Genomic DNA, 24,533 nt, shown 5'->3' on the forward strand with positions numbered 1-24,533 from the left:
CTCTGAGATCCTGGCTCGGCTCGCTGAAAGCAGGGTTCTGGGGTTTTGTTTAGCTTCTATATTTGTAACTATGTTTCAAACTGCAGGCTCAGAGGCTGGCAAGGCAGGGGGGGAACATTGGAGGCCTCCATCACTGAAGCAAGCAAGCCTCATGTTTGTTTCAAGCTGCCTGGCTGCCGGCCGCCATCTTGGCCGGCAGTTAATTTGCATATCTTGCTGATTAGCCAATGGGAAGGGTAGCAGTCGTACACCAATTACCATGTTTCTCTTTTATTAGATAAGGATATTACAAATCTGCTGAATTATTTACAAGCAATGTTCTATTATCTCTATGCAACATTTGTTTGATACAATACTAACAAGTTACACATATTTCCATTTTTTTAAGTTAAAAAAAATCCATATGGTTTCTTACTTAACCTGGCAAGAAAGTGATTTTATTTTCCTTTACAAAAACAACTTGGATGCATAAAGAATTCAGTTTGACAACACTTTAAAAAAATACAATTTTTCTCACATTAAGACAAAACTAATAAACCAAATGCTTTCCTCGGGGGGGAAAATTTTGGTATTTGTAGGAGAACATGTTATGTAGGTTAAAATGAAAATAGAGGATTACTAAAATATTTGAAATAAAGGTTTTTCAAAAACCATTAACAGATTAGTCATATAGGTAAATATTAACATACTGTACTCCACGAGAAAACCCTAGTCCTGAAAAGGAAGTCATCAGACATACGGCAACACTCTTTAACAGAAATTTGCAGTCCTAATTTGAAAGACGAATATTTAGTTCAGTAGTCAGCAAACTGCAGCTCGCAAGCCACATGCAGCTCTTTAGCCCCTTGAGTGTGGCCACGAAGTTTCAATCGCATTGTACATGCGCGCCCGCATGTGGTATTTTGTGGAAGAGCCATACTCAAGGGGCCGCAGTTTGCCAACCACCGATTTAGTTGATTGCAAATGTTCACTGCTTGCTTAAATACAAATTTTACACTTTTCTTATTAGGGTTCTGAAAAAAAAAACCAAAACACACAAATAGCAACCGATCACATCTATTTATAATTGACTAGAGGCCCAGTGCACAAATTCATGAATGGGTTGGTTCCAGCCAGCCCACCCCGATTGGGCCGATCAGGCCTGCCAGCCAGGGGAAGGGGCCACAGGAGGTTGGCCGGCTGGTCCTGCCCCCATCAGACCGGTTGACCAGCCACAGTGTGCATCATAGCAACCAGTCATTCTGGTTGTTTTGGTTATTCTAGTTCAGTGATGGCGAACCTATGACATGCCTGTCAGAGGTGACACGCGAACTCATTTTTTGTGACACCCATCGACAGACACAAAAAAAATTGCATAATTCAAATATTTGTCTCTTGCAACGGCCAGAGTTGGGCATCACTCAAGTAATATTATACTCACGTTACTTATGATCAATAATGCAATTCTAAAACTGGATGTAAACATGTACATCAGTGTTGCGTAGCAAAGATACATAGTGAAAACATCCAAGATTCATTGTTCCAATATTGACATTAATATAAAAAGGTTAAGAACTGCACTATAAAGAGATAAATCTTTACCCATGACATGCCAAAAGAATGTTTGCTCAGTCTTCCACAGTACCATTGCATGAAAATGTGGATATACAGTATTCCTACATAATAAAAGGCTAATATGCAAATCAATCGAATGGCAGAATGACCAGTTGCTATGACATGCACTGACCACCAGGGGGCAGATGCTCAACACAGGAGCTGCCCCCTGGTGGTCAGTGTGCTCCCACAGGGGGAGTGCCACTCAGCCAGAAGTCAGGCTCATGGCCGACGAGCGCAGCGGTGGTGGTGGGAGCCTCTCCTGCCTACATGGCAACACTAAGGATGTCCGACTGACATCTTAGGCCTGCTCCCCACGCCCAATTAATACTAGAGGTCTGGTGCACAGGTTCATGCACTGGTGGGGTCCCTCAGCCTAGCCTGTGGACAACCCCAAGGGGACCCAGATTGCAAGAGGGCACAGCTTAGGCCAAGGAACCCCACTGGTACACATTGGGGGCCGGGGAGGGATCGCGGGAGGACTCTAGGGCATGTCTGGCCCATCTCACCCAGACCTCATCGGCAAGAACCCAGCAGCAAGCTAACCTACCAGTTGGAGCGTCTGCCCCCTGGTGGTCAGTGTGAAACATAGTGACTGGTCGAATGGTCGAACGAATGGTCAGACACTTAGGCAGAAGAGCCTACTTCATTCACAGAATATTTACACTAAGCATAAATATTATTCTCAATACTGGATTTTAAAAAAAGAAAGGGAATTGAGTCTAATGTGCAACTTTTACTAAACCCATTGTCAGTGACTAAGACTGCAGGTGTCCCCACTTGTTTGCTTTTTATGTATTTTTACTTCTTCAACCTCTTCTGTAGCATTGTTCTGTATATGTTTGGGTCCAAAAGCAAGGCAGTATCTTTGGGTAGCTTTGATAAATGAATTACTTTAGATTTTAATTGATGTCACTCACTTTCATTGACCCACACATCAGGCAGAATATCTTCAGACATCCAATGAAGCAAAAGTTTTATCTTTCCAGAATCCTCTTTTTGCTTAGCTTTTACAGTACTATGAAAAGCACTGTGTCCCTTCCCTAAGCTTCCTATATGAGCTGAGAGGTTAAAGCATGTGGCTTGATGTTTTATTGCATCCAGTGTTTGTGCATCGAAGAAATCACGTGGTCATGGTAACGAGCATCATCTTTTGTTCTTTAATTTCCTTCTTTTGTTCATTCCAGCTTTAGAAGTAACGAGCATCATCTTTTGTTCTTTAATTTCCTTCTTTTGTTCATTCCAGCTTTAGAAGGAGATTCTTCTTTGGCCTTTGGCTGGCTAGAGACTTTTGAGGAGTTCTGCTGATTGAAGGGTGTGGGTACGTGGTGAGCTAGACCTCCCTGAGAAGCAAAGCTGGCCTTGCAGCCTCCAACAACACACTTGAAAGGCTTGTCTCCACTGTGTATCAGCATATGCCTCTATAACCAACTCTGACAGGTTGACAGTGTTATATACTTTACAACCTTTCCATAAGCAAATAAATACTTCTCATCACTGACCATCTACATGTATGGAATGGATGTGATCAGCCAGATCTGGATTAGAATTGAAGCAAGCCTGGCCCTGGTCCCAAAAACAATTATAGACAATATTTTTGTTTGAAGAAGTAGTGCTTTCTTGTCCATTCATCATTGCTCGAGTTGAACATCCACTGGAAATTGTGTTGTCTACATCCATTATAATACTGCTTATGAGTTGTGTAGGTAAGACGTCCTGGTGGGCTCCACTGAGTTCCCTGCTTCAGGTCTCTCTAGGCCAAAATCAAGGTTACCAGCTAGGCTGGGCTCCTAGCTGGAGGCTCTGAGGAAGACTCTCCTTCAAGTTCATTCGCATTGTTGGCAGAGTTCAGGTGCTTGTCACTATGGGAATAAAGGCAGCAGCAGTTCCTTGCTGGCTGTCAGCCTGGGGCGGCTCTCTCTTCACAGCCTTTTAGTGTATGGAACGATGCCCAACCAACTGAGCCACTCCAGCCAGGGCTGTTTAGCAGTTTTTTAAAACAAAACTAAACATACTAGCCCTGGATGGGTGGCTAAAAGAACTAAAAGGCTGTGGGTTCAAGTCCCGTTCAGGGCACATATCTAGGTTGCAGGTTCAGTCCCCAGTCAAGGTGCATACATCAGTGCATACATCAATGTTTCTCTTCCTCCCTTCCTCTCTCTCTCAAAAATCAATAAAAAGACTCTGATTTGGAAATTATCCCTGGAGTCCACTAGTGTTAATAAACAGGGTTCCTCCCTTTCTCAAAAAAAATCAATAAAAACATATCCTCAGGCAAGGACTAAAAAACACACCAAAAACTAAAATTACTCTTATCACACAATTGCACTCCTTGAGTTGAAAACTTAAGTCCACACAGAAACCTGCACACAATGTTTATAGCAGCTTTATTCATAATTGCTAAAACTTGGAAGTAATAGAAATGTTCTTCACTAAGTGAATGGATAAAGAAGTGGTGTTAATCCAGACAATGGAATATCTAAATACACTAAAAAGAAATGAGCTATCAAGCCATGAAAAAGTATGGAGTAAGCTTAAATGCATTTTACTAAATGAAATAAGCCAATCCAAAAAAGCTATATACTGTATGATTTCAAGTAGATGACATTCTGGAAAAGGCAAAACTATGGAGACAGTAAAAAGATCAGTGATTGGCAGGGAAAGGAGGGATGATAAGTGGAGCACAGAGGAATTTTTACGGCAGTGAAACTATACTACCTGATACTATATGTTGTATACATGTCATTACATATTTGTCAAACCCATAGAATGTACAAAACCAAGAATAAACCCTAGTGTAAACTAGGACATTGGGTTCTGATGTGTCAATCAATGTAGACTTATCAATTGTAACAAATGTACCGCTCTAGTGTGAGATATTGGTAGCTGGAGGGCAGAAGGTAAATGAGAACTCTGTACTTTGTACTCAGTTTTGTGTTGAATCTAAAGCTGGTCTAACAAAGTCTATTTTTATTTTGTTAACTCTCACCTGAGGATATTTTTCTACTGATTTTTAGAGATAGTGAAGGGGGAGAGACACAGAGAGAGAAATATTGATATGAGATTGAGACATTGATTGGTTGCCTCCACATGCGCCCCAATCAAGCCTTGGAATCGAGCCTGCATCCAAGTCATCCTTCACTGGAATTGAACCTAGTCTGAAGGCTGATGCTCTATCCACTGAGCCAAACCAGCTAGGGCAAATAAAATCTATTTTTCAAAAGTAAGATCGACATAATAAATCTTAAAGAATAGACTCCCCCCATCCTCCTAGGCGGGTTGCTTAGTGATTAGAGCACCAGGTTCTATTCCCAGCCAAGGGCACATACCTGGGTTGGTTCTATTCCCAGCCCAGGTTGGGGCACATGTGAAAGGCAGCCAACTGATCTCTCTCTCCCCCTCCTTACCTTCCCGTCCCACTAAAAAAAAAAAAAATCAATAGAAAAAATATCTTCAGGGGAGGATTTTTTTAAAAAAAGAATAGACTTCCAAAATATCAGCAACATTATCAGACATACCCTTCTTGAAAATAGAATCAGCTAAGTCACTGAAGATTTCACGATGACTGTTTTAAGTACAAAATAATGGCTGTCTGTATTTTCCTAAAGACATTTTTCACTGATAGATTTTTTTTCTGGGACAAGAGATGGTAATTGATGACGGTATTAGTTTATCTGGAGGACAACAGACAGAACACAAAGCTCAGAGTTGAATTGAACAAACACAGCACAGCCCGTCAGATCCAGTTTCTCATCATTTGCTGGTAGATTTTTTTTTTGCTTGCTTGCTTGTTTTCAGTAGTTCTGTAGTTCTTTCTATTATATTTTACTAGAGGCCCAATTCACGAAATTCGTACAAGGGGCTCAGCCCTCACAGCCCCAGCTTCGTCCGTAAAGTCGTCCAGAAGGTCGTTCAGCTGTCTGGTCCAATTAGCATATTATACTTTTATTATTATATATGTTCTCTAAACCCCAAGTAGACTCATAACAAAAAAATCTGTTTCTTCAATTTAAGATAAGAGAGTGTTCAAAACAATGAAATAAATACTGATTTTAAATACAGGTCTCAGAAGTTGTTGAATTAGTGAGAAGGAAAGTAGGAGGGACATTTCAACTGCTGGAAACTACTCAAACATATGTTTTCACTAATGCTGTTACTTAGAAAAACCGCAAGTAATCCAGAGTTGTACTTACACTGCTCACCACACAGATAGATGCTGAGGTAAGGTTGATACTATTTGTGGATTTACTGACCCATCCTCTCCCCAAACTTGTGGTAGACTATATAGAAAAGTAGGGTTCAGAGTCTACAATTTGAAGAGAGAGCATTCATATAAGATACATAACATAATGGGGCCTGGAGTTGCATAAGGGCTTAGAATGAGTCCTCTTCCTCTAAACAGCTATACTTATAGCTTAGTGATTAAGAACACAGGCTTTGGAACTTTCTAGGTTCAAAACCTGGCTCTTTGGGCAAGTAACCTTACCTCAATTTCTGTATCTGTTAAATAAAGATTTTTTTTATTTAACGGTTTTTGAGAAGATTAACTGTGACAGTGGTTCTCAACCTTCCTAATGCCGTGGCCCTTTAATACAGTTCCTCATGTTGTGGTGACCCCCAACCATAAAATTATTTTCATTGCTACTTCATAACTGTAATTTTGCTACTGTTATGAATCGTAATGTAAATATCTGATATGCAGGATGTATTTTCATTGTTTGCGATTCACAGGGTTGCGAACCACTGCTTAGAACAATGTTTGGCACAAAGTAAGCACTAAATAAATGCAAGCTTTTATTACTAGAGGCCCGGTGCATGAAATTCATGCATTGGGGCGGGGGGTGGTCCCCTCAGCCCAGCCTGCACCGTCTTCACAGTCCGGGCCCCCTCAGGGGATGTCCGCCTGAAGGCTTAAGGCCGCTCCCCGGAGAAAGCGGGCCTAAGCCAGCAGGCAGACATCCCTCTCGCAGTCCAGGACTCCTCACTCCTTATGGCCTGCCTGCTCACTGCTCCTTACCTCTCTACTCGCTGCTCCTTAGTGCTGCCGCAGAGGCGGGACCACTGCTGCTGCGCTCGCCTGCCGTGAGCCTGGCTTCTGGCTGAGCAGTGCTCCCCTGTGGGAGGGCACTGACCACCAGGGGGCAGATCCTCTATTGCGTGTCTGCCCCCGAGTGGTCAGTGCACATCATAGCAACCGGTCGTCTGGTTCTGCTGTAATGGTTGCTTAGGCTTTTATTAGATAGACTAGATGCCTGATGCACAAAATTCATACAAGAGCAGACCTTCCTCCAATGGACACAGACAGTAGGGTGGTGGGGGCTTTCCCAGAGTGGGAATGGCTGGGGTGGAGGGGGCAACTGGGGAAAAAAGAGACCTATGTAAAACTTTAGACAATAAAAAAGAAAGAGTAGGCCTTCCTTCCCCCGGCTGCTGGCACCGGCTTTCCTCTGGCATCTGAGACCCTGGCTTCCCTTGAAGCCCCAGCTTCATCTGGAAGGTTGTTTGGTCTAATTAGCATATTGCACTTTTATTATTACAGATTACGCTATTTTTTCCCCCATTTTTCTGTATAAGGACTACTCAAAAGAGTTCAAGTAAAATAGTAATTAAAACACTTCATATCTTGAAGGTTTTGCTAGGGCCTAAGGATTATTCTTTTCCTTTTATATGGAAATCATGTCACTGAGAGGGAGGTTACCTGTCCAACAAAATCATAAAGTTCTTGGCCCTTAATACTTTCCCACAGATAGTGTCATACACTTTTTTCAATTGAGGAATATTAGTTTCAGGTATACAATATAATGACCCAATATTTGTATATATTTCAAAATAATCATCACAATAAATAATTCAGTTAACATCTATCACCATATAATTACAGTGGGGCCTTGACTTACGAGTTTAATTTGTTCCGAGACCGAGCTCGTTAAGGAGCTCATTAACTCAAATTACTCTATCAACTCAATGCAAAAAATCGGCGGAGAGACAGCTGATATCTTCTCTTGTCTGTCTTTTCTAAATCCTTCACCACCCCGATTCAGGCTCACCGAACCTGGCTGAGCTGGCTTGGCACATAAGGCGCCCAATGTGGGGCTGAGTATGCCATGTGCTGGCTCCCCACATGCCTGCATTAATTCCGCATATTTGATCTTCAGCCTAGATGAACATCAACAGGTTAGTATCCTTCACATAGCACTGTTTTCTGATTTTTGATGTGCTCCCGAGGGCTCTTTGTCATCCTTTGTAATGGGTCCCACTGGGCAGCACTCCGAGAGACAGTCTGCTTAAAGCTGCTTCAAGTTGTCTGAGTTGCTAATCTATAATAATAAGAGCGTAATATCAACCGAATGGCTGAACAGCAGAACAACCGTCCAGACAACCGTCTGGATGAAGCTGGGGCTGCGAGGGCTGAGCCCCTTGCACGAATTTCATGCATCGGGCCTCTAGTCTATATATATAAAAGGCTAATATGCAAAGTGTCCCTGTGGAAGTTCGACTGGGAGACCAGGAGTTCTATCACTCACTATGATGTGCGCTGACCAACAGGGAACAGCACAGAATGAAGGGAGGCCCACGCTGGCAGCCGGAAGGAAGGCCCTGATCGGCCCTGATCACCGGCCAGGCCTAGGGACCCTTCCTGTGCACAAATTTCTTGCACTGGGCCTCTAGTACTTGTATATAAGCAGAAAACATGCCTGGAGGATGAAGTTTCTGTTTTTAACTCTCATTCCTGCCTAAGTAGAAAAATTTTTCCTGCAACCATGTTGCTAGGAGCATATTTCCTGTTTTTACTATTATTTAGTCTGAATGGGTCTCTAGAGAGCAATCTTAATGCTGGAGAAACAAATGAGCTGAGCCCCCAAGAAAGTTCCGGTTTAATAGTTGGGTTCCGCTGACCTAGAGGAAGGCCCATATCATTCTCAGCGTCCAAGGTCTAGTTGAGGAGATTAATTTTGTGTTGATCTGAACAGCATCTGCCTCATGCATACCACTGGCAAGGGCCTCCCTCCCTCGAGTTACACTTCCCTCTTCCAACGCTGAAAACTAGTTTGCAGAAGAGAAAATCTGCATGTTAGAATCACAAAAATCTCCCACCACACTGGTCTTGTGGCACCCTTGCGCCTCAGCTCCTCCTATCAAGTCACTTTAACAAAATAAACAAAGTGTGACTCCAGCCTCAGCCAAAAGCCCTGGGACGGAGGTGCGTCTCAGCACTGTTACCAAGGTGCATGCAAAAGACCCCAAAAAAATTATGATGGAAGAGAGACCTGACAGTGGTGAGCATTTAGCTCAACAATTACCTGCTGGTGACACCTGAGAAATGTACTGACAAAAACCTGGACAGTCACTCAGGAACTTGGGACTGATTTCCAACGAAGCATAGTTAATAAGCCTCTAAAAATCCTGACAGAACTGACAAATGCCTAAGAGATTCATTCTCTCTGGTGTATAAATGCTTCTATGTGGAAGATACTGAGCAGATGAGGGTCATCTCTGCTGAAAAATAAATACTTGGGAATTAAAGCTGGTGAAATTCAGGATAAACCTAGAAAACAATGTAGGGTTTCGTTTAATTCAAAAATATACATTAAGATTTTTCTGGATTCAATCTGGAGGTTCTGCATTAATTCTTTCCCTCCACAATATGAAACTGGACTCCCTAGAGTACTTCACAGATGAAGGAGAAGCTACTCTGAAAAAGAGGTGCTGGGAAATGCTGAATTGTGCCAGGAAGGAAGCACACTGGCTGGCAGGGTCAGTGCCCAGACCCCAGACTCCTTCTGGGCACCTCTGGCTACATTTTACCACTTTTAAAGTCCACTTCCAAACCTGGTCCTTGCATCAGAATAGGTGAAAGAAAGCATCCATTTGCTATGAAGTGTGAACTATTTCTTGAATCTCAGAGAGTGGTTGGGTCAATTAGGATTAATTCGGGGGACTCAAAACAAAACACCCTGACTGCACCTGTTGACAAGCACTTGCCTCACATACAAAACTAAAAATAGGTGATGTTCTCCATATCTCAAAGAGAAGCATCATCAATAGGGAGACTTAAAAGCACATGTTCCTTCTCATGACCCTTGGGTCCTTTCCTATAGTAAATACAAAACTTAATGGTCCAAATGTTTCTGTCAGCTAATTCATACCGTACTTCCTATATCAGGGGCAAGCACACAGTCAGGAGTTAGCTCCCACAGCAGGCAGCAGGGAGAAGTGAAAAGAGCAAGGTCTTCGGAGGCAGCGGCTCTGGGTTTCAGTTTGAGCTCCACCTCTTAGTCGTGTGGCCATGAACAAGTTGCCTAACCTCTTGAGCCTCAATTTTCATGTCTGTACAGTATAGATGATAATAACCCACTTTACAGGATTGTTGTGAAGGATGAGTGAGAGAAGTCAGGTACTAAGTTCAGTACCCAAAAAAGAAAACAAAATAAGAAAAGAAAAAAACAAATAAGTTCTGTACCTGGCACAGCGTAGGTTCTCAAAAGCCCACTAAGTGAGCTGGTCATGAGAACATTTTCCAAACCCTGGAACTAACTCTCTAAACTACATGGGAATGTTTCCAGATCTTATGAAGGAGGAAGTTGCTTCTATTTTTTAAATCTATGATGTGGGAGAAAAGGAAAAAGCAATACCAGTAAGAGACCACTACATATTTGAACTTGAAACCACAAAACCACCACAAACAAGATGAGGTTATTTTAATATGGGAGGAATAGTAAAGGGGGTAAAAGTAATTAAGGGTTTCCATTCCTGTAAATCTCTTCTCATCCTAGCAGAACCACTACCTCTACCAACTGCATGGAAGCTATTAATTCATCCTCCTCTATCAATTCAGCACACATCCCCATAAACCACTTGTATTTTGTCTAATTGCATAACAACAGAGACAAGAGTTGAGCAATGAAACTATTGACAAAAGAATAATCCCCCACTTCTAGAAAGAGAAGCAAGGAAAACGAGTTTGAGCATACTCTTCTGTTTACCACTTCTGCTCCTGGACCCGGTGTAAGGGGCTTTTTGTATACACAAGATGATCTTATGAGTGAGTCCATCCATTTCACCCTGGGACCAACTCTCCAGGGACTCTGCCTTTTCCAACTTCTAATACAAACTGGGGGATGCCTGGGCACATCTGGTCACCATTTGATTTCAGGCTTCTATTGTGTTCAGTCTTTGGGGGGAAGTGAGTTTATAAATAACTCATGTTCCTCTGCCTCACACTTGAAAAACGAGAAACTGTCAACTCTGCCTTTTCTGCAGAGAGAGGAGAAGTTTTCACTGAACCCAGTTCCCTCCATAACAGTCATACATCAAGTTAATATGCTAAGTAGCCAGCCTCAATTAAATGATTCATACACCTATTTTATTATAAGACTAAGCGGTATCTAGAATGAAACCTGGGAGGGAGCTCCAAGTTAAGATTAGTGAATGATTAACATGATGCTCTGAGAAGTCTCTGATCTTTTTGGAAACCCCCAAGCTATGCTACATACTAAATCTACATACTAGTATGTGAAGCACCACCTTCAAGTCTTAAGAAGAAATGTCTTTCCCATCTTTGGAAGAGAACTACAGGTTTAAATCCTATTCAATCCTGAACAGAGTAATCATGTTGTGAAGTAGATTTTTTTTTTTACAATATTTCCTCCCCAGCCCCAACAAAAAAAGACCTATCTCCCTCTTCAAGTTTTTTCAAATTCTTAATTAAAATATTTATTATAGTACTTGCCATACTGAAGTAATTATCTTTTTATGTATGGTCCCTCAAGAACTATGAGTTTTTAATGAGTAAGTATAAACAAGGTAAAATAATGACATATTCTATGACCTTAATGAGCTTTCACAAATAAAAGAAACATCAAATTTAATGTTGATTTAAGGAAGAGGTGAGGAAAGGGGGCCAACCAAGTAGAAGTAGAAAGAAGAAAGATATAAACAGATGGTTTCCCTTCATCCCCACACCTGCTCAGAATTCTGAAAAGGCTGTTTTTGCTAGAATCTGAGATTATATAAATGTAGGTAAATCAAAGTATAATTAGAGCCAGTATATGGTATAGACCACCACTAACTAGACCACCACTAACTAGAAAAGAAAATATGGGGCCAAACCCCTGTCCCAAAAAATATAGTTCAAAAAGAACAGCAAATAGCAACAAAGACATTGGAAAGCCAAGACCAACAACTTGAAATGTTCCAAATTGCTCCATAGTAAATTATCAATTTTTGATTTTGTTTGGCTTTAGAATATAAGGAAACGTCTCCTGAGCATACTCTGTGCCCAGCTAAGGTTTGGCCTCCTTTGGTTTAGGAGGCAATACTAAATTAAGATGAGCTCTGCTAGAGTCCCTAGAGCTTATCACAAACCAATGTGGCTCATCTGCTGACACCAGACTTAATGCTATGTGGTTTGTGAGATATAAATCAAATACAGTCTCCATCTTTGCAGTGTCCAAACTATGATAGCAAAAATAAAGTTAGAGAAGATACTAGCAGACAAGAAAAATGACACCAGGTGGGAATACAGATCTACAAAAAGAAATGAAGAGCACCAGAACTGGCAACTACATTGGTAAATATATGTGTGGGGGTTTTTTATTCTTGAAATTTTTTGAAAAGATAATTTACTGTTTAAACAAAATTATTAACAGTATATTATGGAGTTTATAACATACGTAGACATTAAAATGTATGACTTGATAGTATAAAGACTGAGAAAAAATAGAAGTATTCTAGTGAATCTTATGGGAAGTAATGCATTATTAGTTGAAGGTAGACTATGATAACTAGAAATGTATACCTTAAACGCTAAAGCAACCACTAACAAAACAAGTTATAGCTAATAAATCAACAAAGGTAAAATGAAATAAAAAAATACTCAAAATATGAAAAAGGGAAAAAAGAACAAATTAGACAAAGAGAAAACAAATAGCAAAACGATTGTCATAACTATATTGGTGAGTGGCCTAAATAATCTTAATTAAAAGGGAGAGATGGCCTGATTAGGAAAACAAAACAAGACCCAATTACACATATGATACCTATAAGAATTTCACTGTAAATTTAAGACATACATAGTTTAAATGTTCATAGTAACAATTAAATTATGGTATACCCATACAGAAGGTTATGATATGGTCATCAATAATAGGAAGTAATTATACCTATACAGGAGTGGCAAAAGTAGGTTTATAGTTGTAATACAAATGAAGAATACAATCCTCCTATATAATAAAAGGGTAATATGCAAATCGGCCAAACAGCGGAACGCCTGGTCACTATGACGCGCACTGACCACCAGGGGGCAGACGCTCAATGCAGTAGCTGCTCCCTTGTAGTCAGTGTGCTCCCACAGGGGAGCACCACTCAGCCACAAGCCAGGCTGATGGCTGGTAAGCACAGCAGCAGTGGCGGGAGCCTCTCCCACTTCCACAGCAGTCAGACATCCCCCCGAGGGCTCCCGGGCTGCTAAAGGGTGCAAGCCAGGCTGAGGGGACCCCCCCCCCAGTGCACAAATGTTGTGCACCAGGCCTCTAGTTAATAAATAATAAGAATAAATAAGAATAAACTGTGTTGCATATACTTACAACTGTAAACCTACTTTTGCCCACCTCTGTATATGGATTTGAAACGTCTCTAAGATATATTAATTCAACAAGGCAAGATACAGAATAATCTGTGTGCTATCATTTTTTAAAGGAGAATAAATATACAACCACATGCTTATATTTGCATAGAATTCTCTGAGACTATATATAAGAATTGATAACAATGTTTGCCTCATCGTAGGGAAGGAGATGGGGATAGAAAGATTTAATTTTCACTGTATAATCCTTTTATACTGTTTCTTTCTGACATGTGCATATATTACCTATTTTTTAAATGAGTAAATTACAGTATTTCTAGAAAAAATATTTTTATTAAAGAATTAAAAGCAGAAGATACTTTCATTGGCCACATGAAAAACTCCATAAACACACTGTCTTTCTTGGTACAGAAACAACAGAGGATGTAATACAGTAGTAATAATACCAACTGGTATTTATTTAACATTTCTTTTTTCAAAATTCTCTCAAGCTTAATACTTCATTTTATGCTAACAATATTCCTGTGATGTTGGTAAAGTGGAAAATTACCACTCGCTTGAGATTAAAAAAAACAAAAAACTAAAGCTGTCCCTGGCTGGTGTTGCTCAATGGTTGGAGCATCAGCCCATGCACCAAAGGGTTCAATTCCCAGTCAAGGGCACATACCTGGGTTGCAGGTTCAATCCCCAGTTGGTTGGGGTGTGTGGTAGGCAACCAATCTATGTATCTCTTTCACCTCTCTCTCTCTCTTCCTCCCTCCCTCCCTTCTGGAATTCCAATCAATGTTTATTAGATCTTTCACCATGTCCCATACATCTCTCATGCTCTAATGGTTTCTTTCTATAGTTTTCATCCTTTTCTCTCAAAAAAAACAAGCCCGGATTACAGGCTCCATCCCCAGTGGGGGGCGTGCAGGAGGCAGCTGATCAATGATTCTCTCTCATCATTAAAGTTTCCTTCTCTCTCCCTCTCCCTTCTTCTCTGAAATCAATAAAAATATATTAAAAACAAACAAAAGAAAACCAAGGCTATCCTAGCCAGGTAGCTCAGTGGGTTAGAGCATCGTCTGATACACCAAGGTTGGGGGTTCAATCCCCAGTCAGGGCATATATAAGAAACAACCAGAAAAAAAGAAAAAGAAACAACCAATGAATGCAAAAATAAGTGAAACGACAAATCAGTGTCTCTCTCTCTCAAAATCAATAAATCATTTTTTAATAAAAAAGAAAACCAAGGCTATTTAAATCACATAAAGTTTGTTTCGCTAGACCAAAGCCATCGAGGTTTGCCTAAGTTGGCCGTTACATAAGTGGATATGTCAGAGTCTAATACAATTTCTTTCTTCGGTTAGACAGACAAGTAAAAGGAATTTCAATCAGGGAATAATGCACATTTTACAGACAAAGGAAAAGTATAGTTAACTGGTCCTTGGAAAATGCAGTCATCAATTCCATCCATCAAGGTGGAATATATCACGTACTGTGGAATCTTATTACTAAGTGTGGTCCTCAGCCCAGCAGCATCTTAAGCTCTACTCCAGAAATCTTGGATCTGAATCTTCCTCACATACATATGTATCACTTGGTGATCTTTTTAAAATGCAGATTTTGATTCAGTACATTTGGGCAGAGTCTGAAAGTACACATTTCTGACAAGCTCTAGGCCAGGGGTGGGGAACGTCCAGCCTGAGGGCCATGTAAGGCCCGCAAAATCATTTGGTCTGGCCCTGCCAAGGCATTAAGGGTGAGTTAATTAAATGTTTGACCAAATATAGCAGGCTAATTTTTAAATTGATAATTTGTATGGCCCGCAAAAGATTTATAAATATCCAAATGGCCCTTGGCAGAGAAAAGGTTCCCCACCCCTGCTCTAGGCAATATTAAGTTCCATACTTCGAGAAGCAAGGCAGAACTACAGCAGGCTCTCTACTTCTGTGTTCCCAAAGAGGAGGAGGTACACCCTCTTCCATTCACAGTAAGGGGGCATCTGGACATGCAAGGTCCTAGTAAAGCTCAATGAGCATGCACATACATAAGGAAAAACCAGTAATGTGCTCCTAGAGGCTATTTTTCTACACGAAAGTAGCTTAAATGTTAAAATAAGAACACTTCTACCATCTGGAACAAGAAAAGATCTCTATCATGCCCCATAGGCAGGCTCCTGAGAGAGCAGCAAAGATGAGATACCATGGCCTCACACCTAGGATCTGGAAACAAAGGAAGGCAGTGGTGTCCAAGCAACAGTGTGGGGGACAGAAAGATGACATGGGCACTACAGCCTATTAGAACCTCTAGAGGAGACGTTAGATTTGCTTAAAATCTGATCTACAGAAATAGAGATATAGCAATTGAGGTAAAGTAACTGAGCAAAACATATGCATACGCACATACACACTCACAGTTTGTTTACCAAGAACCCAGCATATGCCTGGCATACATTAGGTAAATGCTTGTTGAATGAGTGAATGCTGTTTCTGTAATCCAGGATACTCTGCCTCCTGCAGTCATGTTAAAATTGTTCATGGCTTCCCAAATTATCTAAAGTGAAAGTACCCATTTTCCTGCTGGCTCGTCTTGCCTCGGGTTGAGGCAAGCTGCTGTGGCTACCATGGCTGAAGCAAGCCACAGCGCTGGCGCCTGCCGGTGGCCAGAGGGAAGCCCGGGTCACAGGTGCCAGAGGGAAGCCGGTGCCAGCAGCCGGGGGAAGGAAGGCCTACTCTTGCACAAATTTCATGCATCAGGCCTCTAGTTTTTGTATATTTTAGAAAGAGGAGGCAGCATGAACAAAAGCAGGAAGTACATGGCATTTGGGGGAAGAACAATAACCAAAATAACCAGGAGAGTATGAGAAAGGATTACTCCTGTCAAATACTAAAAAGTAGGGAAACACTATAGTATATACTTTTATGTACATTTGAAAACTTCTGAAACAGTGTGGTTCTGGCACAAGAATACAAATAGGTCAATGGAACAAAATAGAGTTTTAAAAGAGACTCCAAGTATACACTGGAATTTAATACAGAATAAAATGGCTTTTTACATCAGTGGAGAAAGGATGGGTTTTTAATAAATGGGAATGGGACAACTAACTATTGGGAGGTGGGGAACAATGAAGCTGCAGCCCTACCTCATTTCAAATGGACCAAATATTAAAATATTAACAAGATAAATCTATCATACTAGAAAAAGACACACATGGTGAATACCTTTATAATCTCAGAAATGGGGTTTTTTTTACAACTTAACACACCAGGAAGCCATATAGGAAGGCTGATAAATTCAACTACATTTAAACACACACAGCGGGGGTGGGAGGGTTACTATAAAAATAATAACAACAATACTTTAAAAAATAAAGAATTTAAATTAAAAATAAAATAATAATGAAAACAACAGTAAAAGCAGGGAAAATATTTGCAACATCTATGACATTTGGATCAATTTCCTTAATATGCTAACTTCTCTTAAAAATAAGAAAAAAATGAATACAGTAGAAAAAAGGGGGGGAAATATATGAACACACACTTCACAAGGAAGAAAAGATACAAATGGCCAAGAAACACAAAATGATGCTCAACCTTAATTACAATAAAATAAAAGGCAACATGCCAAAACCGGTTTGGCTCGGTGGATAGAGCGTCGGTCTGCGGACTGAAAGGTCCCAGGTTCGATTCTGGTCAAGGGCATGTACCTTGGTTGCGGGCACATCCCCAGTAGGAGATGTGCAGGAGGCAGATGATCGATGTTTCTCTCTCATCGATGTTTCTAACTCTCTATCTCTCTCCCTTCCTCTCTGTAAAAAATCAATAAAATATATATTAAAAAAATAAAAATAAAAATAAATAAAAGGCAACAATAAGATACTATTTCTACATATCAGTTAGGCAAAAGTTAAAAAGTATGGTAATACTTAATGTTGGCAAGGGTTGTCGTAAAGTATTGATACATTATTGTTAAGGGTGTAAATTGCTACAATATTTTTGGAAGTCAATTGAACAAAAATCTGTTGAAATTTAAACTATACATACTCTTTGAACATGCAACTGTACTTGTAGCAATTTATCTTACAGTTATACTTGCAAAAAATGTAAAGATGCTCACTCCAGTATTATGTATAACTAGAGGCCTGGTGCATGAAAATTCATGCACTGGAGGGGGGAGTCCCGCAGCCCGGCCTGCTCCCTCACAGTCCAGGATCCCTCAGGGGTGGAGGCGACCCAGCAATCAGGGGAAGGCGATGCCCCCATCACACCTCTGCTGCTGTGACTGCCGGCAGTGCAAGCCTTGGCCGGCCCTGATTACCTGAGCCTTGGGCGGCCCTGGGTAGCTGGGCAGCCGACAGCAGAGGCTTGCTTGCGCCTCGGGCCAGCCCTGGGGGGCTGGGAGGCTAAGGGGACTAGGGGACTCCGGAGGCAGGTGCGCAGCAAGGCCGAGCCCACCTGGGGGCAGGCCCGGCCTTGCCATGCGCCTGCCGCCCTGGTGGGGCTGAGGGGACTGGGTGCCGCCATCTTTGAGGGCGTGGCAGTCAATTAGCATATTCCCTACTATTGGCTGTGGGCACCACCATCTTTATGATGTGAGGGTCAATTAGCATATTCCATCTTTATTAGATAGAATAGCATAAATCTGGAAATATCCTACTTGTCCATCACAGAAAACTAAACTATAACACCCTCATACAATGGAATCCTATGTAGCACTACAACAGTGAGGCAGAGCCCAGATGGCATGGCTCAGTGGTTGAGCTTAAACCAGAAACCAAGAGATCACTGGTTCAATTCCCAGTCAGAGTATATGCCCAGGTTGTGGGCTCAATCCCAAGTAGGAGGTGTGCAGGAGGCAGCCAATTGATGATGTTTCTCTATCATCAATGTTTCTATCTCTCTATCCCTCTCCCTTCCTCTCTCTCTAAAAATCAATAAAAACTTATTTTAAAAAACAACAACAGGGAGGTAGAACAACAGGTATTGCAAATAAATTAGGGCCAAGATTGGTTGAGTAGAATAAAGTGAGTTGGAAAAATAGTATGCATGGTTTAAGTCCCTTTCTTTAAGAAAAGATATAATTTATGCTTACTTATGTTTAGAGGATATCTGGAAGAATAGCAAAAAAACTATAGACAGTGGTTACCTCTAGAGAATAAGACTGGTAGGGAGACAGAATAGAAAGGTTTTTTTCACTTTTTACATTATATATACCCTTCTGGATTGTTTGAATATCAGAGTTAGCTTGTATTGCCTCCACAGCAAAATATTTTAATAAATTAATTTGCTAACACTTTTTATGTAGTCATTTATTTTCTGCTGAGCATAGAACTAGAGAGAAACCAGTCCCATTCCCCACCCCCCCACAGCATCTGAACCCTTTTCAGAACACTGCATTTATTTTATGTGTGTTTACAAAAACATACTTCACATTTCCTTTTATTATAGAAATATCAGTTTAATCTTTTTTTTTTAAATATATTTTATTGATTTTTTACAGAGAGGAAGGGAGAGGGACAGAGAGCTAGAAACATCGATGAGTAAGAAACATCGATCAGCTGCCTCCTGCACACCCCCCACTGGGGATGTGCCCGCAACCAAGGCACATGCCCTCGACCGGAATCGAACCCGGGACCCTTCAGTCCGCAGGCCGACACTCTATCCACTGAGCCAAACTGGTCAGGGCTCAGTTTAATCTTTTACTGTAAGAATATGAACGTTTTAAGAGGATCTTTGTAATTATTTATACAAACAGTACAATTAATTGATAAAGGTCTCTGGGTTTCTTTTAACTTCATGGTCTCGAATGTTGCTGTGGAGGATTCTAAAAAAACAAACAAAAAAATCCAACAAAAATATACATCCTACTGAAAAGCAATTTTTTTAAAGCCGAAGTCCCAACCCCACCAAAATAGTCATTTACTCCTCCATTTAGAAACAATTTTTAAAACCCACACACTCCCATTTTATTAACAGAATGGAGATAAGACATGAATTTCAGTCTCCTCCCCTTCACATTACAGCCCCAGGGCTCTGTAGGCCAACTCTGCCCCTCTGCTTCCAACAGGAAGTCTCACTGTATGACCTTTTCTGTGAGGAATCTTGGAAGAGGGTGAGGGTAGGGCAGAATCTGCATATATTACAATAATTTTCAAGAAAATCTGCATTTCAAACAAACGAAACAGTCCAACTCTCATTTCTCCCTCACATTTGTGCTATAAATTAAGTCAAGATTTAGGAACGTCGTTGGGCTCTCAAATCCCAACGGACAAGGAGAAAAATATTTATAGCCAAAATGCAGAACACTGCATTTAGAAGGGGCCTTTTCTTTCTTTTCTTTTCTTTTAAATATATTTTATTGGGGTTTTTTTACAGAGAGGAAGGGAGAGGGATAGAGAGCTAGAAACATCGATGAGAGAGAAACAGTGATCAGCTGCCTCCTGCATACTCACCACTGGGGACGTGCCCGCAACCAATGTACATGCCCTTGACCAGAATCGAACCCGGGACCCCTGAGTCCGCAGACGGACGCTCTATCCACTGAGCCAAACCAGTCAGTGGGGCCTTATAAGGCCATAAGAAGGGGCCTTTTCTTAGTAAGCTGGGCTGGCTCCCCCAAACAGAGAACCACTGAAATGGTGCTGAGGGGCTACTTGGACACAGGCTTACTGTGCAAGTATGTGGGAGAGAATTTAGCACCTAGCAAGGCAGACCAGATGGCTTCCTTCGCCGGTGCACTACTGTGGTGCACACACGTCTTTTGTTCAAAGGGCTATTCATTTTATATCTTCTTCTTTAGATTATTTGCAAGTCAATTTTTCCAAAGACTCTCAAAGCAATCATCACCATCATCATCCTTCTCCTCTTTAAGCAACTGACAATCCTTTTGAACTCCAGGACAAATTCAAGTGTAGAGAGAATGGGAGCACAGGAGTACTTCTCAGCATTGCAGATGCAAGCAAGAGAACTTGTAGGTAATGTCAAGGACAACTGACTCAGGACTCGATCTGTATTTATGCTTAGGCTGCCCAGGTCTACAACTGACTACCAAGCTTAAGGCATGCCTCACCTCCAGATAACCTCTCTCTCTAGATCTCAAGGACTCCAGCTGCTACCAGAAATTCTCGTTACCCTTAGCTCACAAAGGGGAAAAAAATCCAAACAAGCTTTTTTGCATTTTAAAATATTTCTCTAGCTTCTGCTATTCATTTTTGTATAGGCATCTAACACCAGCAGCAAACAATAAGAGTCAAGGATCTCTATTTTTCAGATTTTTCTGAGTCTTTGAAGATTCATAATCAAGTTTCTAGAGAGGGAAAAAATGAGTTAGAGATGAAGCCAAAAAAATGACCTTATTCCTTTAAAATCCAGCCCATGGACATGCTTACAGAGCTGAGCAGCTGTACTGCTGGCAGAGGGAACTTACTGAAATGGCGATCTCCCTTCCCCCACTCATGCCTGCAGAGCCCATTCAATTATTGCACAAAAAAAGGCTTTTTCTTATAAAATTCTCTCCCTTCTACTTCTGTCTCCATCTTGGTTGGGAAGAAATAACACTAGTGATGGAATGTACACAGCTCTGCAAATATTCATGAGAAAATGCTTTGACGCCCACGCGCTCCTCAGTTCCCTTGCACATACATGCATTAGGGAAAAGGGATGCACAGAGGAACTAAGTCTATGGTCTTCTAACTTAGGCAAACTACAAGGCCAAAACAGGCAGCAAGATCCAAAAGGCAGAGTCCCAACTTATCTCTCATCCACTGAACCATAAGTTGAATAATTAATTCAATAACCATTAATTTAAGATGTGTAGCACTGAAAATACAGAAATGGAGCTCTGTGTCATGCAGCATTTGAGAGCTTGGACTTTGGAGTCTCACAGTAAAAGGCTTGAATGATTGTTCCATCACTTGGTTGTGTGACCTTAAAGCCAGCTACTCAGCCTATTTGAGCCTATCCCTAAAATGAAGACAATATCTACTGTAAATAATGATAGGATACTAACAGCATCTTCCCCTCTGTGCACTCTCAAATCCCTTCTCACCTTTGTTTCTTCCTCATGTTTCCCACTTCTCTTGAGCTTCTTAAGTCCCTCCTCAGTTTCAGTAATTATTCTGCCTTTTTGACTCTTGCCCTAAAGCCTGCATTCACACTCCGAGTTCAGGAGATACCAAAGAAGTGAGGCATAAAAAAAAAGTGAGGGCCATACTCCTTCTCTCCACCTCATCGTACTCACCTTCTGAGGCATGAAGTGATAAATCATTTGTCTATATCTTATAATCAGTTCAGATTCCCAGACAGAAATGCTGCTTCTAAGTGCAGCCTGGTCACACTACAATAATAGGTACTCAATCCTCCCCCATCCTACTAGATTAGTGGTTCTCAACCTTCCTAATGCCGCACACTTTAATACAGTTCCTCATGTTGTGGTGACCCCCAATTTCATTGTTACAAATTGAACATAATTAAACATAGTGATTAAACACAAAAAAATGTAATTATATATGTGTTTTTCGATTGTCTTAGGCGACCCCTGTGAAAGGGTCGTTCGACCCCAAAGGGGTCACGACCCACAGATTGAGAACCGCTGTACTAGGTAGCAATAGTGCAGCTGCCTCATCTTGACTGAGTACAGAGCCAGGAGTAGGTCCAATCTTAAAGAAAAAGTCTTTCCTTGGGATTCTGCTAAGAGCACATCTCCTGCCATGCAGGAACCTCTGTGTTGTAGTTCATGTTCCCTGTCACTAGAATAAGCATTAGGCATTTCCCGACAACATTACACACAATTCTGGATTGGTCAAAAAGAGAAAAAAAATCTATAACTTATTTTTGTCTCTCTAGGCCTTTGTCTTTAAGTGTCTTGAGTGGTCTCTAGCATTTCTAATATCAGCATTCTGGAATTCTAAAGTCAAACTATTTAGCTACCACATAACAGAGTTTAAAGATTCTGCATAGTTACTTTTCATGTCCTAAATACATATCCTGTGACGTTTAATTGGAAATCCCCTATTTTATCCTAATGGCAACGAAGACTGGCTTATTCTAATACACCATAAACTGCTAAAATCACCATGTTCCATACTTGCAGAGTATTATTACCACCTCCCCAGCCTATTTCATGCAGAATATGAGGTGTGCCACACTGGTAGTGGCTTTCCTCTTGGTTCCTGCAGGGAGCCCTTTAATCATTTGGGGCGAAGGTCCTCTGAAGCATCTCCAAGTTCCTGACATACTCAAGTTGAAGTCTGGAACTGGAGAAAATATTCACCAAAGAATCTGTCACACACACACACACACACACACACACACACACACACACGCGCGAGCGCGCATCCTCTTTGATGGTAGACAATGGGATATACTCTGTTTGATGTTCAGTGTGTGTGTGGAGACTAAACAACTATTAAAACAACAAGTACAATCACATTGACGCTGTAAGTTCAGTTTTGTATTCAGCGGTTGTGGGGAGGAAATCTCTGGCTCACTCACGTGGCTTTTTATCTGGAAAAGTTACAAGTGCTTTAGGTATTGTGTTTTAGTTAAATAACAGACCATTTTAAAGTAAAGATTCCCAGGAGAATAGGAGCAATTGCTTTCCAACAAGGGCTGGGTAGCTTTTTGTTTCTGGACGTGCTTTCTGTTGACTCAGTCTGCACTTGCTTTGACAGCCAATTACAGTCCTTGGTGGGTAAAGCTGAGTTAATGCTCCTCATGGAAAGTTTTACAAACACACAATCACCCAAACACAATACGCTCAGCAGAGGACTCCAGTTCCAACAGATGTTCTGGATCAGAAGGAAGGGAGGGAAGTTAATTTTCCAAACAGAGCATGCTGATCCCAGAAGGGATCATAAGCGGATTCAAAGAAGAGATTTTTCAAATCCAGTTCAGCTCTTAGAAGCATGGGCCTTGCTTCTCTCATACTGAGATCATGGTAATCACACAACAGGGATCCAAGACACAGCACTCATGACTCCCTTATTCAACTCCTGGTTGCCCAGCCCTGGGCTAGGTACTTTACATAAGTATTTCATTTCCTTCTCACAGTAATCGAAGTTGAAGAAACCAGGACTCAGAGAGGTTAAGTGATTTGTCCAAAGAAAGTCAGCTAAGTGGCTGTGCCTGAATACAAATCCAGGTTTAACTTCAGAGAAGTACATTAACTTAAATATCGATTCAAGCCAGATAAAAATGTAGGACAATTCTGGAGAAGCCTTGGCTGTGGGGTGTGGCTACAGTGTTTTGGCCAAGTTCAAGCCTCCGACTAATGAAAGGACAGGGTCCTCTCATTGCCATGTGCAAGTCTTTGCTGTTAAAATCAGTGCTTCCAAAGCCATGAGTTTCTTTCTGGGCAAGAAGATTATTTAAATAGGTCAGAATAAGATATGATACACACAACAGCAGAGATGAATCTCGACTACATGAAAGAAGCCAAACTAAAATAAAATAAAAAGAAGAAGAAGAAGAAGAAGAAGCCAGACTCAAAAGATTACACACAGTTTTATTACATTTGTAGACATCCTGGAACAAAAGGCTACACTCTGTTTTATTAGATTTATAGATATCCTATAGATAAAACTATAGGGACAAAAAACAAATCAGTGGTTACCAGTGGGTGGGGGTAAGAAGCAGCCTGACTACAAAGCAACATGAAGGAATTTGGGGGTGATGCCCTGTTTTATATATGATGGTAAACTACACAACTGTGTTTGTCAAACTCATAGAATTGTACACTAAAAGGGTGAATTTTACTGTATCTAAATTATACTTCAGTAAGACTGACCCCTTTCTCTACAACCCGCTAAATATGATCGCCAATCCTGCAGAGAAGATAGCTGCACGTTGGGATGACACCTAAATTCTTTCCCATCCCAAGTCCTATGATTTTAGGATAATCTGCCTCTCCTACTCCTTGGTGACCTCAGAGCCATAGTGATTAGGGTGAACTCTAGACTCCAATCTCCGCGTCAGAGTCCCTCTGACCAAATCATATGGGTGTGAGTCCTGCCACCATTCTGGGACCTTTGGCCCTACTCCATCTCGTGACAAAGTTTCCTTTCCTTCTCCCGCCTATCCTGACTCCCCTTGGGACCAATGAGGCCTTAGACAATTAATAAACAAGCAGAATCAACCTCAGGACACTCCGGTTTTATCTCTCTGCACAGGCTTCCTGTCCAAAATCCCATTTGATCTTTCCATCGAACTTCAAATCATATGAGGCAACAAAGGAAAAATCGTATTTCTGAATCCTCCTCATCTATGGACTTCTAGGCTTCCACTAGGTTATTTTTATACATTTAAACTACATAAATGTAAAATGTGAGCCTCACACAAAATCATACCCCAGCTTATTGATTATATTTATATAT

General features: G+C 41.1%; 1 protein-coding gene and 1 pseudogene across 1 annotated transcript in view; both read right to left on the reverse strand.

The window, feature by feature from the left end:
- STARD9 (StAR related lipid transfer domain containing 9) overlaps window positions 1-24,533 on the reverse strand; it is a 109,102-nt gene that overhangs the window by 72,778 nt on the left and 11,791 nt on the right. The window lies entirely within an intron of this gene.
- LOC102766504 lies at window positions 968-3,282 on the reverse strand (annotated as a pseudogene).

This window comes from Myotis davidii, unplaced genomic scaffold (genome assembly GCF_000327345.1).
Source record: "Myotis davidii unplaced genomic scaffold, ASM32734v1 scaffold46, whole genome shotgun sequence".
Lineage (NCBI taxonomy): Eukaryota > Metazoa > Chordata > Mammalia > Chiroptera > Vespertilionidae > Myotis > Myotis davidii.